The sequence below is a fragment of the Sus scrofa genome, chromosome 18 (assembly GCF_054392235.1).
Source record: "Sus scrofa isolate SSC_HxYL_T2T_F1_AM1 chromosome 18, Sscrofa_HxYL_maternal_Yorkshire_Landrace_v2.0, whole genome shotgun sequence".
NCBI lineage: Eukaryota > Metazoa > Chordata > Mammalia > Artiodactyla > Suidae > Sus > Sus scrofa.
Genome location: NC_139400.1, coordinates 60,168,819 through 60,182,099, shown reverse-complemented (window position 1 = coordinate 60,182,099; position 13,281 = coordinate 60,168,819). Strand labels below are relative to the sequence as shown.

The 13,281-nt window shown below is 44.7% G+C and overlaps 1 protein-coding gene across 1 annotated transcript in view; it reads right to left on the bottom strand.

Annotated features, from left to right (window-relative positions):
• Positions 1-1,123, bottom strand: part of COA1 (cytochrome c oxidase assembly factor 1) — a 123,881-nt gene extending 122,758 nt beyond the window's left edge. Inside the window, exon 1 of the mRNA XM_085005927.1 lies at positions 881-1,123. The gene's annotated coding sequence lies outside the window, so the exon portion shown is untranslated. The remainder of the gene's footprint in view (positions 1-880) is intronic.
• Between the last annotated feature and the right edge of the window lie 12,158 nt (positions 1,124-13,281).

Genomic DNA, 13,281 nt, shown 5'->3' with positions numbered 1-13,281 from the left:
TATCTATGAGGATTCAGGTTCGATCCCTGGCCCTGCTCAGTGGGTTAAGGATCCGGCGTTGCCATAAGCTGTGGTGTAGGTCACAAATGCAGCTCGGATCCTGCATGGCTATGGCCGTGGTGTAGGCCAGCTGTTACAGCTTGGATTCAACCCCTAGCCTGAGAACCTCCATATGCTGTAGGTGTGGCCCTAGAAAGACCAAAAAAAAAAAGAAAAAAGAAAAAGAATGTTGAACATCAGCCCCTACAAATGAGAAAACTGACACTAAGAATAAATCAGCTGCACAAGATCACATAATGAACAGAATTGGGATTTCAATTCGAGACTAAAGAAGTTTTTACAATTCCAGAATAAAGACAGCATTTAAAAAAAAAAAAAAAACAACCAGGAGTTCCCGTCGTGGCGCAGTGGTTAACGAATCCGACTAGAAACCATGAGGTTGCGGATTCAGTCCCTGCCCTTGCTCAGTGGGTTAACGATCCGGCGTTGCTGTGAGCTGTGGTGCAGGTTGCAGACGCGGCTCGGATCCCACGTTGCTGTGGCTCTCGCGTAGGCCGGTGGCTCCAGCTCCGATTCAACCCCTAGCCTGGGAACCTCCATATGCCGCGGGAGCGGCCCAAGAAATAGCAACAACAACAACAAAAAGACAAACGACAACAACAACAACAAAAAAAAAAAACCATAAGTTTGCCTTCTTTGAATCTTCTGGGAAAATGACAGTGATACCACGTTTTGAATCTCCCCATAAACACAGAGGAAATGGGGTAGGGAAGCCAAAAACCTGCAGGCAACATCCGCAGCGAACAAGGTGACTGGGGATCCCCACAAACTCTCAAATGGGAGTAGACAGGAATCAACCTCCAACAGTAACAAAACTCACGTGGTTTCGGCAGCGAAGGGGGAAGGCCTTCCGAAGGCCGGAGCGCCCAGATCGCCGCAGGCTTTCTTGGAAAGGCTCACAAGGCCAGTCTGCGAACAGCCACAACTCCACGGAGCTTCGCAGACGCTAAGTCCCACGGAAGAGCGGGAGAGCAGGAGCAGGGGGAGCCCTGGGAGCCTCAGCTCCAAGCGACCTTCTAACAGCGCAAATCCCACCTTAAGGAGAAACTGCTGGAGGCCCAATGCAGCAGAGCCAATCAAGCAGGTCAGAAATGGAGCAAAAGGAAGCAGAAAGTAGGAGCACTTCGTGAAAACAACAGAAGAGGGCGCTCGAGATCTGAGCGGTTAGGAAAGCTCTCCTTCCCTTACCTCCTCCGCTCCTGCAGAAACATCTCACTGAACCATGAGCAAGCAAGATCACACAACCGCATCTCAAAAGTTACTGCGAGAAAAAAAAGGAATAAGCCGAGTAACGTCCCTACAATGAAAGTGCGCTAAAAAAAAAAACCCACAAATGGATGAAACATCATCTTTTATTCTAAAATAAGCCAAAAAAATCAAATATTAGCCAAAAGTTTCTGAATCTGATTTAGGACAGGAACGACAGAAATACGCAACAGATTCAAGACACTCACAACACCCAGGACTTGCAGAAAAACCACACTTAGGTGTGTCATAATCAAAGTACTAAAAACCTGGAGGTCCAGTCCTGGCACAGCAGAAACGAATCCGACTAGGAACCATGAGGTTGCGGGTTCGGTCCCTGCCCTTGCTCAGTGGGTTAAGGATCCGGCGTTGCTGTGAGCTGTGGTGTAGGTCGCAGACGCGGCTCGGATCCCACGTTGTGGTGGCTGTGGTGTAGGCCAGAGGCTCCAGCTCAGATTGGACCCCTAGCCTGGGAACCTCCATATGTCACGGGTGCAGCCCTAAAAAACAAGACAAAAGAAAAAAACCAAAGTACTAACAATCAAAAGGGAAGAGGAAATGAAAAACAGGGAGCGGAAAAATGGGTCACAAGTATAAGAACGGCTGTTTTCTCAGGCGGGAAGGAAAGGAAACAGCCCTCGTATGGCAAAAGGGAAGACACGGTCAACCTACGATTCTAGATTCATATTTTGAAACCTCCTGCACCCTTGGTGAAAGGAAATGCAAACTGAATGTGTAAGATTAAAAGGAATAGCAATGAAATACTACATATTGAAATCTATGGGATGCATGTAAAGTAGTGATCAGAGGAAAATTCGTTGTGTTAAAAACTGTTAATCAAAAATGTTTGGGAGTTCCCATCGTGGCACAGCGGAAACAAATCCGACCAGGAACCATGAGGTTGCTCCAATTCAACCTGTAGCCTGGGAACTTCTGTATGACGCAGGTGTAGCCCTTAAAAAAAAAAAAAAAAAAAAAAAAGCCAAAAAACTTAAAGTGGATTAAATTTCCAGATCAAAAATAAGGAAAAAACAATAAATTAAACCAAAACAAAGCAATATAAGGAAATGAGAAAAATTAGAGCAAAAATTCATGAGGAAGAGAATAGAAAAGCAGCAGACATAAATGAAAATCCTATCTTTTAACAGCTCTATTGAAATGTAATTAACTATGTAAGTCGCTCATTTAAAGTGTACTATTTGGTGGCTTTTATATATTCACAGAGTTGTAAAGCCATGACCACAACCGATTTTAGAAAATTTCATCACCCCGAAAAGAAACTCCACCTCCCTTAACGGCCACTTCCCAATATCCCCAGCTACCCTCCCAGCCCTAGGCAACCAGTCATCTACTTTCTGTCTCCATAGCTGTGCCTATTTGTGCCATGTCACAGCAGAATCAGACTGTTGTCTAGGTGACTGGCTCTTTTCACTTAGCATAATACGTTCCGTGTTCTTCATTATAATACAATGATTTATATAGTCTACAGATTAAAAAATTATTAGAGAGGCTGAAATAAAATCATGCATATGGATTTTAACAGTGACATTCTTTATAATGAAAATTAGAAAATTGCCAAAATGTTTAATGGCCAGAAAATGGTTTTTTTATTTTTTATTTTTTTGTCTTTTTAGGGCCGCAGCTGTGGCATATGAAGGTTTCCAGCCTAGGGGTCGAATCGGAGCTGTTGCCACTGGCCTAGGCCACAGCCACAGCAACGGCGGATCCCTAACCTCCTGAGTGAGGCCAGGAATCAAACCCGAAACCTCATGGTTCCCAGTCGGATTCGTTTCTGCTGCACCACGAGGGGAACTCCTTGGCCAGAAAATGATTAAATTGATCTAGTTTACCCTTAAGATAGACTATTATACTACCTCTTAAAAATTTGACAAACGTAGGGAGTTGCTGTCGTAGCGCAGGGGAAACGAATCTGACTAATAACCATGAGGTTGTGGATTTGATCCCTGGCCTGGCTCAGTGAGTTAAGGATCTGGCGTTGCCCTGAGCTGTGGTGTAGGTTGCAGACGTGGCATGGATTTGGCATTGCTGTGGCTGTGGTATAGGCCAGCAGCTGTAGCTCCAATTCAACCCCTAGCCTGGGAAACTCCATATGTCGCGGGTGCGGACCAAAAAAGACAAAAAAAAAAAAAAAAAATTTGGCAAATGTGAGGAGTTCCCTGGTGGTGCAGCAGCTTAAGTACCCAGTGTTGTCACTGCTGTGGCTTGGACTTCCTCTGTAGCACAGGTTTGATCCCAGGCTTAGGAACTTCACATGCCATGGACACTTTTTCTTTACAACTATGAAAAGGAATACACTCAAAACCACTCATTTTAGCATTATTTGCATTAGTAAGACTAGGTTTTACTGAAATATTAACTGTGGACTAGTTGAATAAATTATGATACATCTATTTAATGGAGTCGTGTGGGCTATAAAAAAAAATAATGAATATCTCTTTGCAGGGCTATGGAGTGATTTCCAGGATGTAGTGTTGAGATAAATCAAGTCAGAAGAGTATGGATAATATGCTCCACTTTGTATAGGAAATGGGGGCGGAGGAGAGATATGAATATGTATTTTCTAATATTTTAGAAAAAATAGATAAATAAAACATGACGATTTTATAGGAAGAGAGGGAGGAACAGAGGACAGGAAATAGGGATGGATGCCAGATTTCTACCAGATTTTAGAGTTTTTATTTTGGAAGCAAGTATTATTTCACATAATTAAAAAAACAAGATTAAATTTTAAAGTATTTTTTCAAAAACTCATTTAGGAGTTCCCACTGTGGTACAATGGGATCAGGGGCATCTCTGCAGCTTCGGGATGTAGGTTCGATTTCCCCTGGCACCATGGGTTAAAGGATCTGGTGTCACTGTAGCTGCAGTGTAGGTCCCAACAGTAGCTCAGATCTGATCCCTGGCTAGGGAACCCCATATGCCACAGGGCGACCAAAAACGAAAACGCATTTATTATTATTATTATTATTTGTCTCTTTTTGTCTTTTTAGGGCTGCACCAGCAGCATATGGAGGTTCCCAGGCTAGGGGTCCAATCGGAGCTGTAGCCGCTGGCCTGTGCCAGAGCCACAGCAACACCAGATCCGAGCCGCGTCTGCAACCTACACCACAGCTCACGGCAGCGCCAGATCCTTGACCCGCTGAGGAACACCAGGGATCGAACCCGCAGCCTCATGGTTCCTAGTCAGATTTGTTTCTGCTGTGCTACAACGGGAACCCCCAGAAAACACATTTAAAGAAAAAATTAAACAAATGAACCTCTGTATAAAGTTAATGTCTATGTGTATGTATCAGTATAAAAATCAAATGAGTAAGCAATTACATTAGCGTTGTTGGGAAACCATTTTTTCACAGTAAGAAAATGAGATGCAAAAACAAAATCAAAGAATTAAAAACTTGACATCTTTATTTTCAATAAAAATATGGCTATAAGTGCAAGCTTTGTTTATTTTTCTTTTAATTCCCAGCCCTGTTCGCTAGAAAAACTTAGAAATAAAGACAATCCACTAGCAATGAATACCTCTAGTGCTTAGACTGTGGTTGCAAAATACTATTTCTTCTTAAAAGAAATCAGGATTTTTGAAGAAACAGCTGACACCAGACACCAGAATATGAAAAATGTACCTGGGATATTTTATGATGTTTGGAAGAAAGGGAGGAAAGACTATTGGAGTTACGTTAAAAGCACACAGTCAGGAGTTCCCATGTGGTGCTGGTGCAGCAGAAACAAACCCGATTAGTATCCATGAGGATAAGTGGATCGGGGATCCAGCACTGGTGTAGGTTGCAGATGCAGCTCGGGTCCTGCGTTGCTGTGGCTGTGGCGGAGGCGGGTGGCTACAGCTCCAATTGAACAAAGGTGAGACAAATTTGAAAAGGAATGACCTCATAAGAAACGCAGTAATGACTACACTAAATCAAAATGCATTAAGTGTATTCAAATCTGATGTGATACTTAGACAAAATGTTCCAGCTTTATTGAGATATAATTGACATGTAACATTGTATCAATTTCATGTACACGACATGATGATTTGATAGACACACATCTTGGGAAATGATTATCATAATAAATTTAGTTAACGCTTCTATTATCACACACAATTAGCTTTTTTACGTGTGGTGAGAAGATTTAAGATCTGTTCTCCTAGCAACTCTCAAGTTCAGAATATAGCATTGTTAACTGTAGTTACCGTGCTGAGTATTTGATCCCCAGAACTTACTCATCTTATAACTGGAATTTTGTACCCTTTGACCCACAACACCTCATTTCCGCCACTGCCCAGCCCCTGGCAACCACTATTTTACTCTGTTTCTTTGATTTCGGCTTCTTTCCGTTTCCACGTACACATGATACCATGCGGCATTTTTCTTTCTGTGACTGACTTAATGCCTTTTAAGATCTGTATATGCAGTCACAAATGGCAAGATTTCCTTCTTTTTTATGGCTGAACAATATTGATGTACATAATAATTATTTTTTCTTTTTCTTTTTTTTTTTAGGGCCACACTGCAGCCTATGGAAGTTCCCAGGCTAGGTCGAATCGGAACTGTAGCTGCCTGCCTTCACCACAGCCACAGCCACAGCCACGCCAGATCTGAGCTCCATCTGCGACCTATACCACAGCTCACGGCAACACTGGATCCTTAACCCACTAAGCGAGGCCAGGGATTGAACCCTCATCCTCATGGATACTAGTTGGGTTCATTACCACTGAGCCATGACGGAAACTCTGTTTGCCCATTTTTTGGATAATTAATTTTTTGCTATGGAGTTGTATGAGTTCCTTATCTATGTTGGATATTAACTTATCAGATACATGGCTTAAAAATATTTCCCCGCATTCCGTGAAGGTTGCCTTTCACAGAGTGGTTTTTTTTCTTTTCTGATATAATGGAAAATATAATAATCCCTTCCCAGCTGTGTGTTCCCTCCATTGGGAATTTTAGAATATGTCGTTACGCTTCTGATGTCCTCAAACCTCCCCGGCCTGTGTGTAAATAAGGTCACATCTGCATTCACTCTCCGTTGTTTTCTGGCTGACCACTCCGACCTACACAGCCAGGACCTTAGCCGGTGCCCCACGCTGCAGGTGACACCTCAGAGACGTTCATAAACAGGGCAGTGCAGGCTGGATACAGCAGTCTCCTGCCTCTGCCCAAGACTCTTCCAAAACGCCAACATCCTCAAAGCAATGCCCTCTAGAACTGTTTCTTTAATGTGTTTTCCCAGTACCTGGTGCCATTGCTCACACAGCATGTGCTCAATAAAAATTTGTCAAATGATGGACTCCATTACGCCCTCGGGTGGCAAAGAGAGCAAGACCCACCAAACGTTCCATTCAGTCTCCCATACTTCCCAGTCAGCCCTGGACTTCGATGGAGCCATGCAACTAATTCTAACCAGCGGGCCATATAAAGCCTTAAAATTGCACTTAGATGTCCTTGGGGAGAGGGAACTGAATCTTGGAGCCAATGTATTTTGATCTGCACTAAAATGAAGTTATTGTTTGGGCTGAATTTACAGGAGCCTTTGTTTTGGGATAGGCACAGAGTGACAGAAAACTGAGTAGTTTCAATAGAGGTTTCTTCCCAAACCTTTAACTATCCCAGGTTTCCCAGTGATTCTGCATTTCTGGTACGGGTCCAGAAGTGGAACGCTTGCGTCTTAATATCTAGTAGATCTTGGGGGAGTTCCCATCGTGGCTCAGTGGTTAACGAATCTGACTAAAAATCATGAGGTTGTGGGTTCAATCCCTGACCTTGCTCAGTTAAGGATCCGTGAGCCGTGGTGTAGGTTGCAGACACGGCTTGGATCCCGCGTTGCTGTGGCTCTGGCATAGGCTGGCGGCTACAACTCCAATTAGACCCCTAGCCTGGGAACCTCCATATGCCGTGGGAGAGGCCCTAGAAAAGGCAAAAAAGACAAAAAAAAAATTTAAAAAAAATATCTAGTAGATCTTGGGAGTTCCCGTCGTGGCTCAGTGGTAACAAATCCAGTATCCATGGGGACTCGAGTTTGATCCCTGGCCTTGCTCGGTGGGTTAAGGATCAGGCATTGCTGTGAGCTATGGCATAGGACAGCGCTGCAGCTCTGATTGGACCCCTAGCCTGGGAACTTCTGTGTGCCACAGGTGTGGCCCCTAAAAATACAATGAATGAATCAATCAGGGAGGTCTTGACATTTGAATGGAACAAAAAATGCAGGGGGAAAAATACCTCTCACTTGCAAACTTTCTGCAAGAGAGCAAAATAAGGAGTTCCTGTTGTGGTTCAGAGGGATAAGAACTCAACTAGTCTCCATGAGGATTCGGGTTCCATCCCTGGCTTTGATCAGTGGGTTAAGGATGTGGCATTGCCACAAACTGTGCTGTAGGTCACAGATGATGAGACTCAGAGCTGGTGTTACCATGAATGTGGTGCAGGCCAGCTGCTGCAGCTCCCCTTCAACCCCTAGCCTGGGAACTTTTATATGGTGTGGGTGCAGCCCTACAAAGCAAAAAAAAAAAAAAAAAAAAAAAGAGAGAGAGAGAGAGCGAGAGAGCGAGAGCAAAATACATTTATAAGCAATTTTTCTGATTCTGTGAAAGAGGAGGATCCTGCAACGGTTCTGACAGGCAGGGAATAAAAATGAACCTAATGGAACAGCTCCTGTTACAAGATATTGAGATGTTACATGCACAACCTTAACCTTGGACTGGGATTTTTACAGACTCACTGGAGATGACCTTCCCTGAGGGCCTCTCTGCAGCCATCCTCCTGCCCAGGCAGAGGCACTGTGGCTCCTTCCCCAGTCCCTACAAACCGGCCATTCACCTCCAGCATCTTCCTGAGAGGATCCCTCTGCCCATCTAGGCGGCTTTATTGGACTGGACCCATGAGGTCTGTCTCTTGGGCACGTCCCACACCTGGTCCACGGGAAACACACATGCATCCTGTAAACCCACCCTCTGTGCCTGCCGACCAGCTCCTGCAGAGCAGCATGTGCTGCTGCTGGCTCTGCCTCCCCAGCTGTCTGCAGCCTGTTTTCCCCAGGCAAGAGTAGGTATCAGTCCAGAGAATGCCCCACCTCTGCTGACATACTTGACAAGCTCCCCAAGTGGTCTCTTGGAAGCCTGTAGGCACGACGTGAGGGAACAGGCTGGCCACAGCTTCCCTCAAACAGGGAGAAAGGGAATTCACGACACGGCAAGAACGCATCTGAGATTTCATCGGCAAATCGTCCCTCTCCTCTGATTCCTTCTTATATCCTTGGAGATCTGGTCCTAGAATTTCACATCTGGTGTGTCCTGATGTCTTAATCAAAAGCTATGCAAATCTATTCAATATCTGTTACTCCCTGGGGAGAAAAAAAGAGCAAAGAGAATGACAGAGAAATGAAGCTGGAGCCTTAACATAGGTCCTTATTGTTTGGTTGGTTGTTGGTTTTATTTTGTCCATTTGTTTGGTTTTGTGTCTGTTTTATTGTTTTGGCTGCCCTGCAGCATATGAAGTTCCCGAGCTGCAGGTTTGAGCTGCAGCTGCAACCTAAGCCTTAACCCACTCTGTGGGGCCAGGGATCAAACCTGTGTCCCAGAGCTCCCAAGATGCTGCTGATCCCGTCGTGCCACAGTGTGAATTCTAGCCCCTTATTGTTTAATGCTGCTTGAGTGGGGGCTTCCTGCTACTGCCCCCACCTCCACCTGCCACCAAGTCCTTCCAGTTGGAGAGGGTTACTACTTTGCATGATGGAAAGTTCTTAATCAAAAAACAAGTAGAGGAGTTCCCTTCATGGCTCAGTGGTTAACGAATCCAACTAGGAGCCATGAGGTTTCGGGTTTGATCCCTGGCCTTGCCCAGCGGGTTAAGGATCTGGCGTTGCCATGAGCTGTGGTGTAGGTAGCAGACACGGCTTGGATCTGGGGTTGCTGTGGCTGTGGCTGTGGCCGGCAGCTGTAGCTCTGATCGGACCCCTAGCCTGGGAACCTCCATATGCTGCGGGAGTGGCCCTAGAAAAGGCAAAAAGACAAAAATAAATAAATAAATAAAAGTAGAAGCTGAACATAAAATCAGACTTCGCAGGGATTAAGATAAACCAACACACTCACGACACATCATTACAGGAAAGTTAGGGTGTTGACAGCCTCATCCTTATGCTCTACACTTGAAGACATGCCTGGCTGCTCTCACAGGCTTAAGTGCCTGTGGGTGTGTTAGTCTGACTCAGGACGTGAACATCCATGGGGTTGGCCTAGCCAGCATCTCTTCTCCTAATAACAGAACCCAGCATTGCCTTTTGGGCACCACCTCCTCTCTGTGTGGTTGATTTAGGTGATCTCACATTCAGGCCCCCAAGTGTGGCTTGTGATCTATCCCGGTGCCGCCACCCCGCTTCTCAGCCTGCACCTCCAAATCCTTGTTGCGTGTAGGCAAGGACTGAGGGAGAGAGAGCGCCGAGCAGACGAACTTGACAAGACTACAGGAAGGCTAAGAAGGAGAAGACTTGAGTGACTCAGGCGGGAGAGGAAGGTATTTACGGTAAGAAGTCATCAGATTGTATATGCAAGGAGGGTCTCTTGATCTATGCATGTGGGATGAGAGCGAAAGATGAGTCAAGGATAACACCAAGTTTTTGGCCTGAAGAACTGGCAGGGTGGAGCGGATAATCACGTGGGAAGAGTAAATGTGGGGAGAAGACCAGGGGCACTGGTTTGAACAAGATGACATGGAGACTATTTCAGATATCCAAGAGGAGATACTACGCAGATTGCTGAGGAGTTCAGAAGACAGGTACGGGCTGTGGATAACAATTTAAAACCAAGATAAAAAGACTTGCCCTCTCTCCCTTCACTTAGTTAAGCGTATTTGTCAGGTCATAGAATAAAGGATGGGACCTCTCTGTGGAGGGAAATGCCAGTCAACCTAATGAGTCAGAGTTCTGATTCTGAGAAGATGGTGGAGTAGGTTGCACCATGAATATGTCTCCCCATCCAGACAACAATGACAGTGTCAGAATCTGTCTGAACTGACTCTTTTTTTTTTTTTTTTTTTTTTTTTTGCCTTTTCTAGGGCCACTTCCATGGCATATGGAGGTTCCCAGGTTAGGGATCGAATCGGAGCTGTAGCCGCTGACCTACACCACAGCCACAGCCACAGCAACGCCAGATCCGCACCGCATCTGCAAGCTACACTGCAGCTCACAGCAACACCAGATCCTTAACCCACTGAGCGAGGCCAGGGATCGAACCCACAACCTCACGGTTCCTAGTTGGATTCATTAACCACTGAGCCAGGATGGGAACTCCTGAAGTAACTCTCTGGGAACTCCAGTCTGCTGAAGACTCTCAACTTCCGGGGGAAGACTGGGACAGTAAGTTGGGGTTAATTTCAGTCAATTTCAACTCTTAGCACAGTTGCAGCTACCCATCTCTCATCCCCAGCTGCATGGCAGACAGCTGTGTACATGTTTCTGGAGCAGCTTACACACAACTTACAGGAGTCAGGGGCCTGTCCTCCAGATATCTGTTCTCTGATGACTGACTGCTGCTTATGATGACAGAGCTGTAGTAAAAGAGGTGGGAAGCCATCGTTGTTCACCTGCCCTCATTGTCACAAGCCCCTCCCTCCCATCAGAAGTGCTGTCCAGGGGACTAAAAGAACCAATGTCCTTTCCCACCCACATCTTCCTTCCCCCCCCCCTTGGTAGCCATACGTTTAAGACTAGGAGATAAAAAAAACAACTGCATATAAGAAGAAAGTATAAAGTGACCACACTTGCCCAGGAACTGGCTCATAAAAGACCTGAGAAAACATTAACTTTACACCTTAGGCTGATCCTCACCACATAGACAGCCTACAATTATCAAAAAAAACAATAACAGAAATCAATAAGCCACGGGGAAGGGGGGAAACCTGATCACCAGCATTACCACATCATTAGATTCAAATGATCAGTGCTCAAGAAGAAAAAAATCGCAAGGCATACAGAAAAACAGAAAAATACAGCCCATTCAAAAGAAAGAAATCAAAAGAAATTGTTCCTGAAAAAGATCTAATGGCAGATATATTAGGCAAATCTTTAAAACAAATCTTCAAAGGAAGATGTGGAAAAAGTCAAGAAAACAATGTGTGAGCAAAATGGAAATACCAATATATAGAAAGCCTAAAATGAAATCAAAAAGAAATTCTGGAGCTGAAAAGTACAATGACTGAAATGAAAAATTCACAAGAGGAATTCAAAGGCACATTTGAGCAGGCTGAAGAAAGAACTGGTGAACTTGACAGGACAATTAAAATGAGCAAGTATGAGGAACAGAAAGAAAAAATTCAAAAGTGAACATAGCCTAAGGGACCCTCAGGATAATCAAGCATAAAATATATGCCTGTGGGAGTCCAAAAAGAAGACCAGAGAGAGAAAGGGGTAGAGAGAATATTTAAAGATTTAATGGCTGAAAACGTCCAAACTTGGATGAACAATAGGAATACAAACATCCAAGAAATTTGATGAACTCCAAGTAAGATGAACTCAAAGAGATCCATACCAAGATACATAAATTAAACTTATAAAAGCCAAAGAGATAATCTTGAAAGCAGTCAAGAGAGGAGAAAATTATCACATACAAGGAATCCTCAAAAAGATTACCAGCAAATTTCTTTCTTTCTTTTAACTGCCACACCTGTGGCATGTGGAACTTACCAGGCTAGGGATCAAACTGGAGCTGCAGCTGCCAGCCTATGCCACGGCCACAGAAACATGGGATCCTAGTCACACCTGTAACCTAAGCCACAGCTCACGGCAATGCCAGATCCTTAACCCACTGAGAAAGGCCAGGCATGGGATCGAACCCACATCCTCATAGATACTATGTCGGGTTCTTAACCTGTTGAGCCACATGGGAACTCCTGATCATCAGTAAATTTCTTTTTTTTTTTTTTTTTTTTTTTTTTTTGTCTTTTTGCTATTTCTTGGGCCGATCCCTCGGCATATGGAGGTTCCCAGGCTAGGGGTCGAATCGGAGCTGTAGCCACCAGCCTACGCCAGAGCCACAGCAACGCGGGATCCGAGCCGCGTCTGCGACCTACACCACAGCTCACAGCAACGCCGGATCATTAACCCACTGAGCAAGGGCAGGGACCGAACCCGCAACCTCATGGTTCCTAGTCGGATTCGTTAACCACTGTGCCACGACGGGAACTCCAGTAAATTTCTTATCAGAAACCTTGACAGCCAAACAGGCAAAGTGCAAAAAGGCAAAAAAAAGATATCAATAAAAACATAAATCTGACCAAATTGTCTTTCAAAAGTGAGGGGGAAATCAAGACAATCTTAGATAAACACAAATGGAGGGAGTTGGTAACCATTAGATCCGGCCTGCAAGAAATGCTTAAGGAAGTCCTGCAAGGTGAAAAAGGTACATGAGACAGTAACTCAAAGCTGTATGGAGCAATAAAGATCTCGGTAAAGATAAAAGGGCAATCGTAAAAGCTACCTCTTAGGGAGGCGTTCCCATCGTGGCTCAGTGGTAAATGAATCCGACTGGGGACCATGGGGTTGCAGGTTCGATCCCTGGCCTTGCTCAGTGGGTTAAGGATCCAGCGTTGCCGTGAGCTGTGGTGTAGGTCGCAGACACGGCTCGGATCCTGAGTTGCTGTGGTTCTGGCGTAGGCCAGCAGCTATAGCTCCGATTTGACCCCTAGCCTGGGAACCTCCACATGCCGCGGGAGCGGCTCAAGAGATAGCAAAAAGACAAAAAAAAAAAAAAAAAGCTGCCTTTTAGTAACAGTGGTTTATAACTGCACTTTGCTTTCTACATGAGTTAAGAAACTAATAAAGAAAAAATTATTATTTGGTATAAAAGCTAGTATTATTGTATCTTGGTTTGTTACTTCCAATGTTTTCTACCTAATTTAAGAGACTAATACATTTGAAATAATTACTAGTTTATGTTTTGGGGGCACACAATGAATAAAGATGTAA